This window comes from Coturnix japonica, chromosome Z, assembly GCF_054131305.1.
Source record: "Coturnix japonica strain WE chromosome Z, WE-NBRP24, whole genome shotgun sequence".
NCBI lineage: Eukaryota > Metazoa > Chordata > Aves > Galliformes > Phasianidae > Coturnix > Coturnix japonica.
Window position 1 is genome coordinate 18,527,124 of NC_140702.1, and position 13,992 is coordinate 18,541,115.

The following is a 13,992-nucleotide window of genomic DNA, read 5'->3' on the forward strand; positions in this document are numbered from 1 at the left end:
TCCTAAATGCAAATGCAGTGGTGTATGAAAGTACTTAAGACACAATGAAGTGCACTCTTAAATTTTATGAGCAGCCAGTAAGTTCTATTAAGAACATACATAATTGAAACCGAAGTGCTGTGCTTTCTTTAATTTGACCTGATATATATATATAAATATATTATTTAGTCACATAGCAACACATTTATCTCTGTTAAGGCTGAAGGATTCGTACAGAACTGATGCTGCATGGTTTGTCCTGTAAATATAATATAAATACTCTTTTTCTTTCTTTTTTTTTTTTTAATCAAAGTAATTAGGTCTACATTAATATGCAGTAATTATCTGAGATAGAACAGGCAATTTTACAAGGTTTGGTTTTGTTTGTTTGTAAAAAGAGAGTCTTCTCAGTCTTACCATTGCATACTGGTGTGTAGGAAATACCAGTGGTATCTGAGACCTCAAAGGGCACATCCCCTCCATACACAAGGAACATGAATGATTTCAAATGAAATCACAATGTGAATTTGAAGGACCAGTGGATGTGCTATCTACCTAAAATGTGAAGAACAAAAATGATGATACGTGGTAACTACTACAAAAAGGAATTTTTAGGTTACATCCAAATTGATTTCTTCAAGAAAGAATGTATTCAAGCCTTAGGGACGTGCAGCGGATCTGGAACATGATTGCAGTATGCCATAGTTAACTGCACATCATTTAATCTCTTTGTCTCTAGTTTGTGCTAAAAATAAGAACAAGAGAAGCTTGCTAAATCATTCTATCAGGTAGGTGAACAGTTTACTGAGGTAGTTAGACAGACCAAACTCATTTTCAGAAGCCATTCCAAGAAAATAAACCTTTTAGTTATTATCCATAGTTAACATAATAAAATGTAAAACATACACAGAAAGACTTCTATTCTTTTCTTGTATATAAGTGACCTAGAGGTAAGACCAACTTAGGTGTATGCACACATACAAGAAATACCTTGAAAACCAAAAACTTTATCAAGAAGCATGATAGTAAAGTTGTGTTTCTTTAAAACATTTTGTTCAAATTCCTACCAATTCATCCTGTTCCCCAAAGATGCCAAGGTAATATTAAAAATGCTATACAAATGAAAAAGTATATTTAAAAGAGTTATAAGTATATTTAAAAGTATATTTAAAAGAGTTTAAACTCTTGTTTAAACTGATGCATGCAGCTGCCCTATAAACATCACGCTGGATAACTCTGAAAAATTACCATGATTCTGCATAATTATCCATATTCATGATGGTAATTTGCATAGAACGAGCAGCAGGTAGAATGGGGAGGCTGCAGAGGGAAGGGGTGAGGACAGAATGAGTGGTCTGACCGGCTAGCAGTATTGCCAGCATCCTCCAAATGGATCCCAGTTCTCTTCATGTGGCTTTCTGAAACCAGAGCCAATTCCCAATGCTGGTCCTGCTGTGCTTGTGATCCACTGGTGTTTCAGTGTTCTGCTGCAAAGATACTTTGAAAACAATGATTTAATATGCTATTTCACCTCCCCTACCCAAAGCATTTCCTTTGCTAATGCTCCTGGGTGAATGACCACACGAGCAAGATGCCCGTAGCCAGGCTCCATAATAAAAGGTGCTCTGAATATCTGATTCCTGTTGAAGAAAATGAGAATTGTGTAATTGGAGGTCTCTCAAGGATTGAGTTCACTTATTCCATAAGCCAGAGGAAGGTAAGCCCAAACATGGAGGACATCTCAATAAGGTATCTTTCAGAACTACATCCCAGCAATGTGGCCTTTCCCAGGCAGGCTTTAAAAGAAAGACATGCTAAAAGCTGTGTGAACATGCATACCTGAATATGTACTGCAAAAGCAAGAATACTGAGAAGAATGCACATGAAACTTTTTCTTAACTTTATATTTATAGTTATTATCAATATAAATGAGACTGAAAATGATTTACATGTTTGCATTAATCATTCTGTGCATACTCACATCTGGAGACAGATAAATGTGTACCTATAAATATTTCTACTTAATTGTGAGTGAATTTATATGTTTTCATGGTTGAGTGCACTTGAAAAGAGTTGATACACTGAAAGCAGTTCTCAGGTATTTCTGACGCCAACATTTGTACATATTTACTGGGAAATGGTTGAGACGTTTGCCAGTCATGAGGCTACTGTTATTTTAGTTGTAATGACTCATCTGTACAAGGGTATGCTGTTCATAGACTCAGTGTGAGGTTTTGCTTTACACATGTACGCTACATTTAGCTATCTATCACTCGTACGATGCTGTCAGCTTGTGCTTTAAATGCTAATCCTTTAAGGAAAATGGGAGAATGCTAGCTGAACAATCTGCCATAGTGCAAAAGCTGTGCAGAACATGTACAAGAAAGGTCCATGATAAACCTATATTTTGAATTCTTAGGCATATTTGTTACATTGGTGTTGTCAGAAAACAGACGCAGGAGAACGTACACAGTGTTTTGTACAGAGAAGTATCTGATTTAAAACAGCAATATTATAAACTCTCTACATTTTTTGCTTTGGACTGACAAATTTTGTGCAAAGGTGACCTAAGAATTGTTTATGATGCTCAGCTTCTGACCAAGGGTGCTCTGCTATAGCAATGAGATGCACAAACTTGCACTATAGTTGTATGAATACTAGCACATAAAAACACACTCTTATATACACAAATGCTACATTATATTCACCAAAACTTGGATTTCAGTGTATTTAATTTCAGGTACTGACTTATTCTTGCCTAACTGTCAGAGGATGTAGAAAGCATTTATGATGTATTTGAATTGCAAGAATAAGACCAATTTCACAATGGCTCCATCATCTGAGAATGCAATGAACACGTTTTCTCTTTTTTTTCCCCAGTTTTTAGGATTGTTATCACTTACAGTTTTTTTCTTATTCCATAAAAATTAAAGCATGCATTTTGTTACAAGCCTTAGCATTATACTTCCAACATGTAATGACCCACTGTCTTTATTTAAGGCCTGCCTAAATTAGATATCTTTATGTAACGGTTCCGCAGACTGAAAAAGATTACAAGCAAAAAAGCCTACTTGGAGCAATTATCCTGATGACGTCTGGCTCTGTGTTTACTAGTCACAAGCCTGCTGTTGTGATCACAGAAGCTATAAATGTGAAGCTGTTTATTCAGTAACTATATATATATATATATATATATATGCATATTATTAGTATTAAATTAAACAGCAGCCCTTTGTTTCTTTGGGGAAAGCTTGCTGGAGTCAAATGATACCTCTGAATGACAGTATTGCTGTACAACAGCCTTAATGCCCATATGAATGCAATTTGCAGCTACAATCTTATTCTGTACACAAATAAGTAAGCTTTGTGAAAACACAGTCTAGGTTTCCTGTCAGTTACAGTGTAGCTGAATGTATTCTTAGAACTATAGCTAATGCAACCACGTATGTGTGAGAGAAAAGCAAAGTGCAGTAGCATGATTTCATAGATGATAATCTGTCTCCTCAAGACTTTCTGGTTATATTTACAATTATCTGGCATGCAAAAACAACACCTGGAAGCACTGTTCAAGAAATGCTGGCTATTCTAGATGTACGTTATGAGGCCATAACATACATTGCAATCACATGGAAATTAGATAGCCTCTGTGGTCACGGCATGTAGTACTTCCATCTCCACATTTCATATGTTTTAGATACATGATTCTATGGGGAGAATACAAAAGTAGAGTAACCATGCTTGGAAAATTTTCTCACTGGACAGTCAGTAATACTCCAGTCTTCAATTTCCAGAGAGAATCAACCCAGGTTTTATTCTCTAAATAATTTGAGGAAATAATGGATTGAATACGTAAAGTCCTTTCAGGAGATTATTGAAATGTTTTCAAAATACATACTGTGATTATGTCTCCCTTCTAGATCTATTTTATTTGAAGGCAAAAATAAATAAATAAATATACAACTAACTAAATAAATAAATAAATAAACTGTCCTAAACTGCTTATAAAATACAAAAATATTTTTAAAAAGCAAAGAGAGCATACACACACATACACACACACGTGCACAGTGACTCTGCTATAGATATACAGTTATACGTACATTCTAACCTCATCAGTTTTCTATGCATGAGTAACAGTGCAAGATTTTCATGTATGGCAACACTGCTTCCCTATAGAATTAATGATATACAGAATAATATCAATCACAGTATGGAACAAAACATTCATTCTTATAAGGATTAACCAAGAAAGAAACAATTTGTAAATTTGTAAAGTTCATGTTTTTGGTTATCCTTTACTAGGAAAGACAAGAAAACAAAAATCCACTGAGATAGTTACAGCAAGTTATTTAATATGTTTTTAAACATACAATTTTTTTACTTACTTCTGTAGTCCTCCCTTGAATTGTCTCCACCAAAGCTTATTTAGTCTCTGACACCTAAAATGAGTGAAAATGATAGCACCAGTCTCCAAAAGAAACATTAAATATTCTAACAAAATCACTGGAGCAATACTGCAAGTTACTGAGCATTTTGTAGCTAATCTGGCTGATGAACCCATGAGTGGGACACCCTTACAAGATGCCCTTGGAGTCAAGGATGTGCTCAAGTGTGAGCTCTTTGTTGAGTGAAAGAGAACAGGGAATATGGTGCAGTGGGTGTCATTGAGTTCTGCTGAGGGCAATGCAGAGCAGGACAAGGTGGTGAACTCCAGATGCACCAGCGGTGCCTTGTACTGAACAGTGGATGTACGCATTAGGTCCCGAAGCAGAAAGGTTTTGCAATCCCTTGAAGAATTGCAGTGTTTCTCCTGCTCAGGGCTGCTTTGAAAGTACCTAATATTCAGTGCGCTCCTCAGGCAAATCAATCACTTTTTACAAGCTAGGAATACTAGTCAACCCCAGCAGGGTTGGTTTGGGAATTCGCAGAGAGGGCCATAGCTTTCATATCTTTACTTCCCACCATACTTCATGTTTGGCAGCAGTATAGAAATCTGGATAGCAACACTGATCCTTTCTAGATCTTGTGTTTTCCAACAATGACTTGTATTTTCTTGTTTTATTATTTTATAATAAATCATTGATAAATAACTGAGCTATACCTGGGACAAACATATGCCCACAGCTTTCTCTCACTCTGCTTCCCATCAAATTCTATTCAGTTTCTACTAATTTGCCCAGACTCCTTGTTCTGCATTCCCTGACATTTTTCCCCATGGTCTTCCTTGCTCTTTTTTTCTGCCAGTTTTGTACACACTTCACCTTCAGAGGCACTTCCTGCCTCACTTTTCCTTCATTTCATCTCAGTTCTTTTCCTTCTGCTCTACTGCTTTCTGCATCCCTACAGCTGAAGACTCCCTCCATTTCTCTCTCTCCCCCATGGATTTATTTCCTAGCCTGCTGTTTCCTGCATCACTCTCACTCTCTATAGCACCTCCCCTAATTGCTCCTTTCTGCCCTTGCAGCCATACCAGGCTGCTCACCCCTGGCCTCAATCCTGGGGACGTGCAGCCCTTCATGCTCTTCACCCCACGAGTGCCATCCACTCCTGCAGCTGCTCAGTACTCTGCAGGCTGATCCCTGGGCTTTAAAGTCTAATTAGGAGCCTCTTGTTTTTACATACAAGTGCCCTAGATGCACCTGGCTGCTTTCTTTGGTAAAAGAGGGCCAAAGAAAGCTTTTTGGTAGCTGAGGTTCAGCTAAGGCTGAACAGCATTAAGCTGCACATTCACATATAAAGGCATTGCCCATGTGCTTGTTTTCAACACACAGCTGAAATGTTTATTCCAAAAGTTGTTCTGTGTACCTTCTTTTGTGTTATGAGCAATACATGTACGGTAGAAGATATTTCTATTCCTGCAACCTAACATACTGCAGTTTAAAAAAACACCATGGTGTTGTATTTTTAAATATGATACAAGCAGGAAGAATGCATCTCTATCAGAAACACCGACAGTGTTCCTAAACAAATATTTCCTGGCTACTGCACTGATGCTTGGAGGAAGCAGCTTTGCTATTTTATGAAGGGTGGTCTGTTTTCAAATAGGACACATAGACTTGTGTTATACCAGACCTACTAAGAGTGTCTATGTGTAGGCTAACAAAAACAAATGTCCCAGCTGTGGGTATTGCATTGACATATGAGCCTGAATTCAATTCCTAAGTCTTGCTGTATTTAAAAGTTAATTCAGCTATTTACATGCTCTGCTAATTCTTATTTTATTTATCTGTTTCTGCAAGTTTATTCCTACTGAAAGATTCTGTGGTACATTATAATGAATGAGTTTTTTTTCTCAGTATTAACTGTCATATGAAGTCCCTCATGTGAAAACTGCAACTCAGAAAGATCCCCAGCACAGGGAGAATGCTCACACACAATTTTTGGTGAGAATGGGCCCTCCAACCAGCTTGAGAACTTGCACACAGGCGGAGTCAATGAGGTTGTGTACAGAAGTAAGCCCAGATGTAGTTACTGTGATAGGAACAGAAGCAGTCTACACAGGCATCAACACATGATGAATGTGGGCATGTTTGGGAAAGGCACTTTGCTCTCTGGTGTTCATAAAATTTATACCATAACTGTGTACTGCAAGTGTCAATATAAATATAAAAAAATCTTTTCATAATGTATTTCTACAGTTACCATAATTCACATAAACCACAATGCCTCATAATAAAAAGAGGTAGCACTGAATGCCCAGAATTGCACTCACTTAAGCAAGGTGTTGTTGACTTCTGCAAAGCTCCTCATAGAAAGGAAGTTACCTCTTTTGCTAAATGCTCTCGTTATTGTGTTCTGATAACATCACTCATCTTCAACACAAAAACACAAAAAACATCACCCTTTAAAAAGCACACTGGTGGGTTTTTTTGTTTGTTTGTTTTTGCTTTGATACTGCATGGATAAAGTGGGAAAAAGCAGGAAATTTGGAAAAATGTCTAAGAAGCCCTAAAATTATTTAAGTAATAGAGTTCCTTGTTATTTTTTTCTCCATGTCAGAAGACAAATGGGAGATTGGTTTGCTCCCCAGTAACATTCAGGATTAATTCCTGTTTTGTAGAACTAACCAGAATCAGCTCATGCCTTGTAACTCATTATAAACTCTGCTCATTTATGTCATCTGTCTAAGCACTAGCCTCAGTTACTGTTGTTTATATGTAGAAGATGAGAACAAATTGGTGCAGTATTGATTGGCATGGTGAGTCAAAACAAATGAATTTTAGTTAATCCTACTTTATAACTCAACACACGTGCTGTTAGACAGCTCACCAGACTTGTGGTGCACATGCTTGAGAAAGTGAAAGTGTCTTTCTTTCACATCATAAAAATTTCTAACTGATATCAATTTATCAATGATTATTCAGTGAAATTCAAAGAGCCCTACTGATGGTCTCTCATCCTCCAAAGTAGTTGGTTGCATGCATGGCACCATGAGGAGGAGAAAGGTCAAGGCAACACAGTGCCTTTATCAGCAGGAATGTTTGTCTTCATATTCCTCCAAGAGGAATGGTTTGAGCGTAACCTCTGGGCAGTGTAAATGCACTGCCCTGTGCCAAGATTTCAGTGTGCAAGATGGATCTGGGACTAAGCTGAATCTTCTTCACCCTGATGTGCTTCCAAGACCTTCCTCCATGGCTGCATGAACTTCCTTCATGGCTTCCACCAAAATCCATTTTACAAACTTGTACATATGAGGCAGTGGAATTTCCCATATTCAGTCTCAATCACATTATCAGAGATACCCAAGTTCATTACTAGTTTCTTACTACAGTGTAAGCCTTGGGTTCACATCACACTACTCCAGTGCAAGCAAGTAAGTCTGAACATTTTCTACATTTCTATCAGTTTTCCCTAAACTAGTGCATCGTGGTATACATATGAAGCCTAAGATTATGTTCAGCTTTCAAGAAAGCCAAATCATACCAAATCAGTTGAACTCTGCAGCTCAGTCTTGCTAGAAATTTTACTTTAACCTGAATGCTGTACTTTTCTGGAAAATTTCTAGTTTTATGGATCCTTAAAGTTCAGAAAGGGTTGTCAGGTAGTGGAATGGGCTGCCCAGGGGAGTGGTAGAGTCACTGACCTTAGGGGTGTTCAAGAATCAACTGGATGTTGTGTTGAAGGACATGGTTTAGTGGGAGCTATTGGTGATAGGGGAACAGTTGGACTGGATGATCATTTAGGTCTTTTCCAACCTTGGTGATTCTATGATTCTGTGAGTAACATATCCTTGTAGGAAGACCACATACCATGTACCATGTTGCCAAAGTGGTATTTCATTCTTCATAACGACCCCCAAACACATTTTGAAGCGGGCAACAGAAAAAAATCCTCAATTTAATCATAAGGAACACTGAGTCCTAGGGACGTAGAAAGACCAGTTCCACTCTACACAGGGTTCTGCATGCAGGAAATGATTTTGGCAGCACCACAATTCTGGTCCCAGATATTTAGATAGGTTTAGACCTAGCTAAGTATGTTCTGACTACTCCGTGTGCTGTGTTCATTAGGGAAATTAAGAAAAGAGAAAGTGATGCTAAATTAGTGAAAAAAATAGCAGTGGCAACAAAGTATGGCAAGGTTACCTTTGTTATAAAGTGTCCATCATTTTGTATGAATACAGGTACAGTTGGTTTTTTTCTGTCTTGAAATCTGCTGCTGATAAATTCTGTGTGACCTATGTCACTGATGTCTGAACAAGAACAACAGAGACATTATATTGATGAAATATATCATGCAGAGGTCTTCTTATGATTTTAAAGGCTAATTTATGCATCACTTTATTTTATAATCAAACTTGACTCTTCACTGGAGCAACTTGTTTGCACTCTTCTATTTTGTACATAAGGAGTAAGCACCATAATGTATAATTTTTCACATGATGCCACTTGTTAATAAAATAAATTTTTAGCTACAGCAGTACTGCAAAAATAATGCTTGGACTTTTGTGAATGAAAGATGGGGAAATTCTGTATCTAATGGCTGCGGATAACTCTGATGTTTTGACACACTGATGTGAATTATGTCGTATGTGTACAGAATTCTCTGTCCCTTTCTTGACTAAGAAACCTATATCTGTCCTTAAGCATATTACCACTTGTTTTAATTTTCACTAAGGCCTGCTAATTGTACCAAATCCTACTCGTGAACTGTAGAAGGAAGGCTAATTTGCAGTAGTAAAAAATCAGACTGCTAAAGCAGAGGCTGAATGTAGTCCAGACTGAGGCACTTCTGCAGTTGTAATGGATGCCTTTTGTTTTGCTTTAAACTAGATATTTTAATTATGATTCCTAGTTCTTTAGATAAACAAATCATTTCAAAGACAGAAAAGACTTTCTGGTATAATTTCATTTTACCTTTCAGCAGAGTGCCACCAAGTCAAGCAGTTTGCAAAGAAGGTTTGAAGATAGTATTTTATTCTTGCAGATTTAAAAAAGGAAGGAAGGAAGGAAGGAAGGAAGGAAGGAAGGAAGGAAGGAAGGAAGGAAGGAAGGAAGGAAGGAAGGAAGGAAGGAAGGAAGGAAGGAAGGAAGGAAGGAAGGAAGGAAGGAAGGAAGGAAGGAAGGAAGGAAGGAAGGAAGGAAGGAAGGAAGGAAGGAAGGAAGGAAGGAAGGAAGGAAGGAAGGAAGGAAGGAAGGAAGGAAGGAAGGAAGGAAGGAAGGAAGGAAGGAAGGAAGGAAGGAAGGAAGGAAGGAAGGAAGGAAGGAAGGAAGGAAGGAAGGAAGGAAGGAAGGAAGGAAGGAAGGAAGGAAGGAAGGAAGGAAGGAAGGAAGGAAGGAAGGAAGGAAGGAAGGAAGGAAGGAAGGAAGGAAGGAAGGAAGGAAGGAAGGAAGGAAGGAAGGAAGGAAGGAAGGAAGGAAGGAAGGAAGGAAGGAAGGAAGGAAGGAAGGAAGGAAGGAAGGAAGGAAGGAAGGAAGGAAGGAGGGAAGGAAGGAGGGAAGGAAGGAAGGAAGGAAGGAAGGAAGGAAGGAAGGAAGGAAGGAAGGAAGGAAGGAAGGAAGGAAGGAAGGAAGGAAGGAAGGAAGGAAGGAAGGAAGGAAGGAAGGAAGGAAGGAAGGAAGGAAGGAAGGAAGGAAGGAAGGAAGGAAGGAAGGAAGGAAGGAAGGAAGGAAGGAAGGAAGGAAGGAAGGAAGGAAGGAAGGAAGGAAGGAAGGAAGGAAGGAAGGAAGGAAGGAAGGAAGGAAGGAAGGAAGGAAGGAAGGAAGGAAGGAAGGAAGGAAGGAAGGAAGGAAGGAAGGAAGGAAGGAAGGAAGGAAGGAAGGAAGGAAGGAAGGAAGGAAGGAAGGAAGGAAGGAAGGAAGGAAGGAAGGAAGGAAGGAAGGAAGGAAGGAAGGAAGGAAGGAAGGAAGGAAGGAAGGAAGGAAGGAAGGAAGGAAGGAAGGAAGGAAGGAAGGAAGGAAGGAAGGAAGGAAGGAAGGAAGGAAGGAAGGAAGGAAGGAAGGAAGGAAGGAAGGAAGGAAGGAAGGAAGGAAGGAAGGAAGGAAGGAAGGAAGGAAGGAAGGAAGGAGGAAGGAAGGAAGGAAGGGAGGGAGGAAGGAAGGGAGGGAGGGAGGAAGGAAGGGAGGGAGGGAGGAAGGGAGGGAGGGAGGAAGGAAGGAGGAAAGGAGGAAAGGAGGAAAGGAGGAAAGGAGGAAAGGAGGAAAGGAGGAAAGGAGGAAAGGAGGAAAGGAGGAAAGGAGGAAAGGAGGAAAGGAGGAAAGAAGAGAAAGAAGAGAAAGAAAGAAAGGAAGGAAAGAAAGAAAGAAAGAAAGAAAGAAAGAAAGAAAGAAAAGAAAGAAAGAAAGAAAGAAAGAAAGAAAGAAAGAAAGAAAGAAAGAAAGAAAGAAAGAAAGAAAGAAAGAAGAAAGAAAGAAAGAAAGAAAGAAAGAAAGAAAGAAAGAAAGAAAGAGAGAGAAAGAAAGAAAAGAAAGAAAAGAAAGAAAGAAAGAAAGAAAGAAAGAAAGAAAGAAAGAAAGAAAGAAAGAAAGAAAGAAAGAAAGAAAGAAAGAAAGAAAGAAAGAAAGAAAGAAAGAAAGAAAGAAAGAAAGAAAGAAAGAAAGAAAGAAAGAAAGAAAAAGAAAGAAAAAGAAAGAAAGAAAGAAAGAAAGAAAGGAAGAAGAGGAAAAAGGAGTGGGGTAGAAGTGAAGAAGTAAAGGAGGTGGGAAGAACTTACCAGCCTAACAGTGCAACCTTTTATGCTGAAACCATCCTTGAGAACTATTTGACAGGCTCACTCAGTAATTAGCAAGATCTATAATGACTAGAACTGATTATCTTCTTTTGGGGAATCCAAGAAACTGAGTGCCTCTGCTCATAGCAGATAGTTAGGCAGACTGCAACTGATTTGCTTTGTCACAGCAATTCTTGTACTGCCTAGAAAGGAAAAAGGAAAGCTATTATTGCATTAATAGCAAGGTTCGTGTATAAATAAAGTAATATCCTGAAGGGGTACAAAATGTGTTGTATTACTATATTTGGTGTTCTATGTTGCTGTTGTCAACAAACACAACCAAATGTATGGAGCTGTGCTGCACATAGACAAGCAGTACAAAGTTCTTTAGAATGGGCTCATAACTTGGCTTATTTTTAATAATCACACAATTTGCCAGCTATAAACAATTCTAGCTCTTTCTGGCATTCCTGTAGCAGGCTGCTGTGCTGGTGACTTCCATGTTTTGGTCTTGTTTGTCACTTGGCTCTTTTCTGATGGTTAGTGGAAGAGACGCTTTCAGGTTCTTTTCAAGGAACCTCAGGGCTCTCTCCTGGCAGTTCAGCCTAATGGAATTAAGCCTGACATGTTTCAACTCCATTTCTTTATAAAATAAACATAAAACAATGGTCTAGATTTCTAATAAAACTCTTGAACCATGCAAGATTCAAACTTTCCCTTCTCCTTTACACCTCTGTCAATGAAGACCATAAAAGAGGAATACAACGGGATAAATCACCACAAATCTGAAATCCACTGCAGCATATTAAATGGCATGGTCTCACTGAAAGAAAGGGTGACCCTGCAGCTCCATGCAGTTTGAAGCTAATTGTTTTCGTCAGGATGGGAACGTCTGGAAGTCCACAGCAGTGTCCCACCAGCAAGGCTTCAGTAACCGAGCCAGCCTACACAGAATGAGCCCACTTTGTAGCAACGCAGCGGGCTCAGACACCACCTATTCTGTTCTCCAAACTGTCATGCATAACAACTTCATTGTGCTAAATTGAACTTGAAAGCAACCAAAGGCTAAGAGAAGGAGAGGCTATGAGAAAAGCGTGCTGTCAGCGCTGGCAAAGGCTGACCTGGAAAGTAGGCTCAGAGACAGGAGAATAAAAGACCAGAGCCCATGAACACCACATATTGTTTCATTTTAAAGTATGATTCCCATACCAGCGAAAGTAGCAAATGTGATGTAAATTTATTTAAATGGATTCCACCTCTTAAAAGTTTGCCAGCCGCTCTTATCCAAGTTTCCCAGCTTTCTGATTCGTTACTTACAGTGGGAATATAACGACATACAGTCATCATTGTAACAGCTTCTTTGCAGGGGCACAATGATGATTAATAGCTAGCAGCAAATTTTCACATGGGCTCTGAAGCACTGTAGCGTTAAGCAGCCAAACACTCCCAAATCCCCCTTTTCTGTTCCCCTGAAAAGTCCTCTCCTTGTACCTTGCAGATATGAACAAAGCCTATCTTAATTCCAATCAGCTTTTCCTCATTCAAAGAAACTTTCTCTTTTCATAATTGATTCGTGTGCTTATTTTTTTTTTAGCCTTTCTCTTAGTCTGCGTATTTTTATTGTAATTGTTTTCTCTTTTTTTTTTTTCCTTTTCTTTCTTTTTTTTTTTTTTTTTTCAGGAGAAGGTAGGAAATCATTTCAGAAATAATTTGTTTAGCTTTGTTTTCACCTCCAAAATATACTTCAAGAGATTTTCCCAGCTAGCTGAGCTACACATACAAGAAAGAATCAAAAACAAGTAGGCTGAAAAAGAGGCCTTAGCTTTCCCTGGGTCGAAAGATGATTAGCCTGTAGCACTGAGGGATGAGCTTGGATAAACAGTTCTGGTAAAGTGAGGTAAAGACTGGGGAGCTATAAGAAGAAGCTGATTCTATTTATTGTGTCAGTTTTCATTCCCATGGTAAACTTGCAAACAAAACTGAAATGGAATTATTTTTCTGTGCAGAATTATTTCAAAGATATCTTTGAAGAGAAATATTTTATCAGAATTACTTAGAAATATTTGATTTCTCTTTTGGTGTTTGTTCATTGATGTGAATTTGCTAGCTTTCCACAAACATCCTTACACTGACAAATTAGAAACACTCTGGGAGCTGATTCAGTATTCCCTTCATCAGTTTTCATGTATCACTGCACTTTGACAGAATTACACTCGATTTGCCCCAGAATGAGTATAGGGCAGATCAGAAAAATTCTGTCTTGATTTTCATTTGGGAAAACATTTTTCAAGACAGAGAAAAAATTCAAAGCAAAGTTTGAAAGCTAAACATCAGTCTGCTTTTTTCTCTGTCTTGAGGAAATTGTTACCATTCTATAGCTTCACATACAGATCACATACTTCTAATGTTTCACTGATGATATGCTTTGTGCATTATTGGTGTTCTGCTAATGAACTACTGTACACTAAATTTGATCTGTCCAATGCAAGAGAATATTTCCTAGCCATTAACTTATACAACATAATGCATAAAGATGAATTTTGAAATTAACTTAATATCTAGGAATAAATAGTGTTCACTATAATGACTTCATACAGTAGGTGAGATGAGGAAATAAATGTGTTTAGCATTAGCCTTCTCCCTCATGTGCTTTAACAGAGCACTCCATTCAAGTTGCCCATAAATTCAGCAGATTTATTTTTCAAAAGAGGATAAATTTTCCTCCTAGTTTTACTCCCAAAATGTTCTTTTGCAAAAATATAAACTAACTGGGAACACTTCCAATTATTTTTCATCTTTTGAAAACTTTCATTCGGTTCATTTTGTTTCAGCTTCCAGTGAGACAAAACAGAAGATTGGTTTTA

At 38.2% G+C, this 13,992-nt stretch overlaps 1 long non-coding RNA gene across 5 annotated transcripts in view; it reads left to right on the forward strand.

The window, feature by feature from the left end:
* The window catches only part of LOC107306499 (uncharacterized), an 88,113-nt gene that overhangs the window by 50,580 nt on the left and 23,541 nt on the right, over nt 1-13,992 (forward strand). The gene's annotated exons all lie outside the window — the stretch shown is intronic.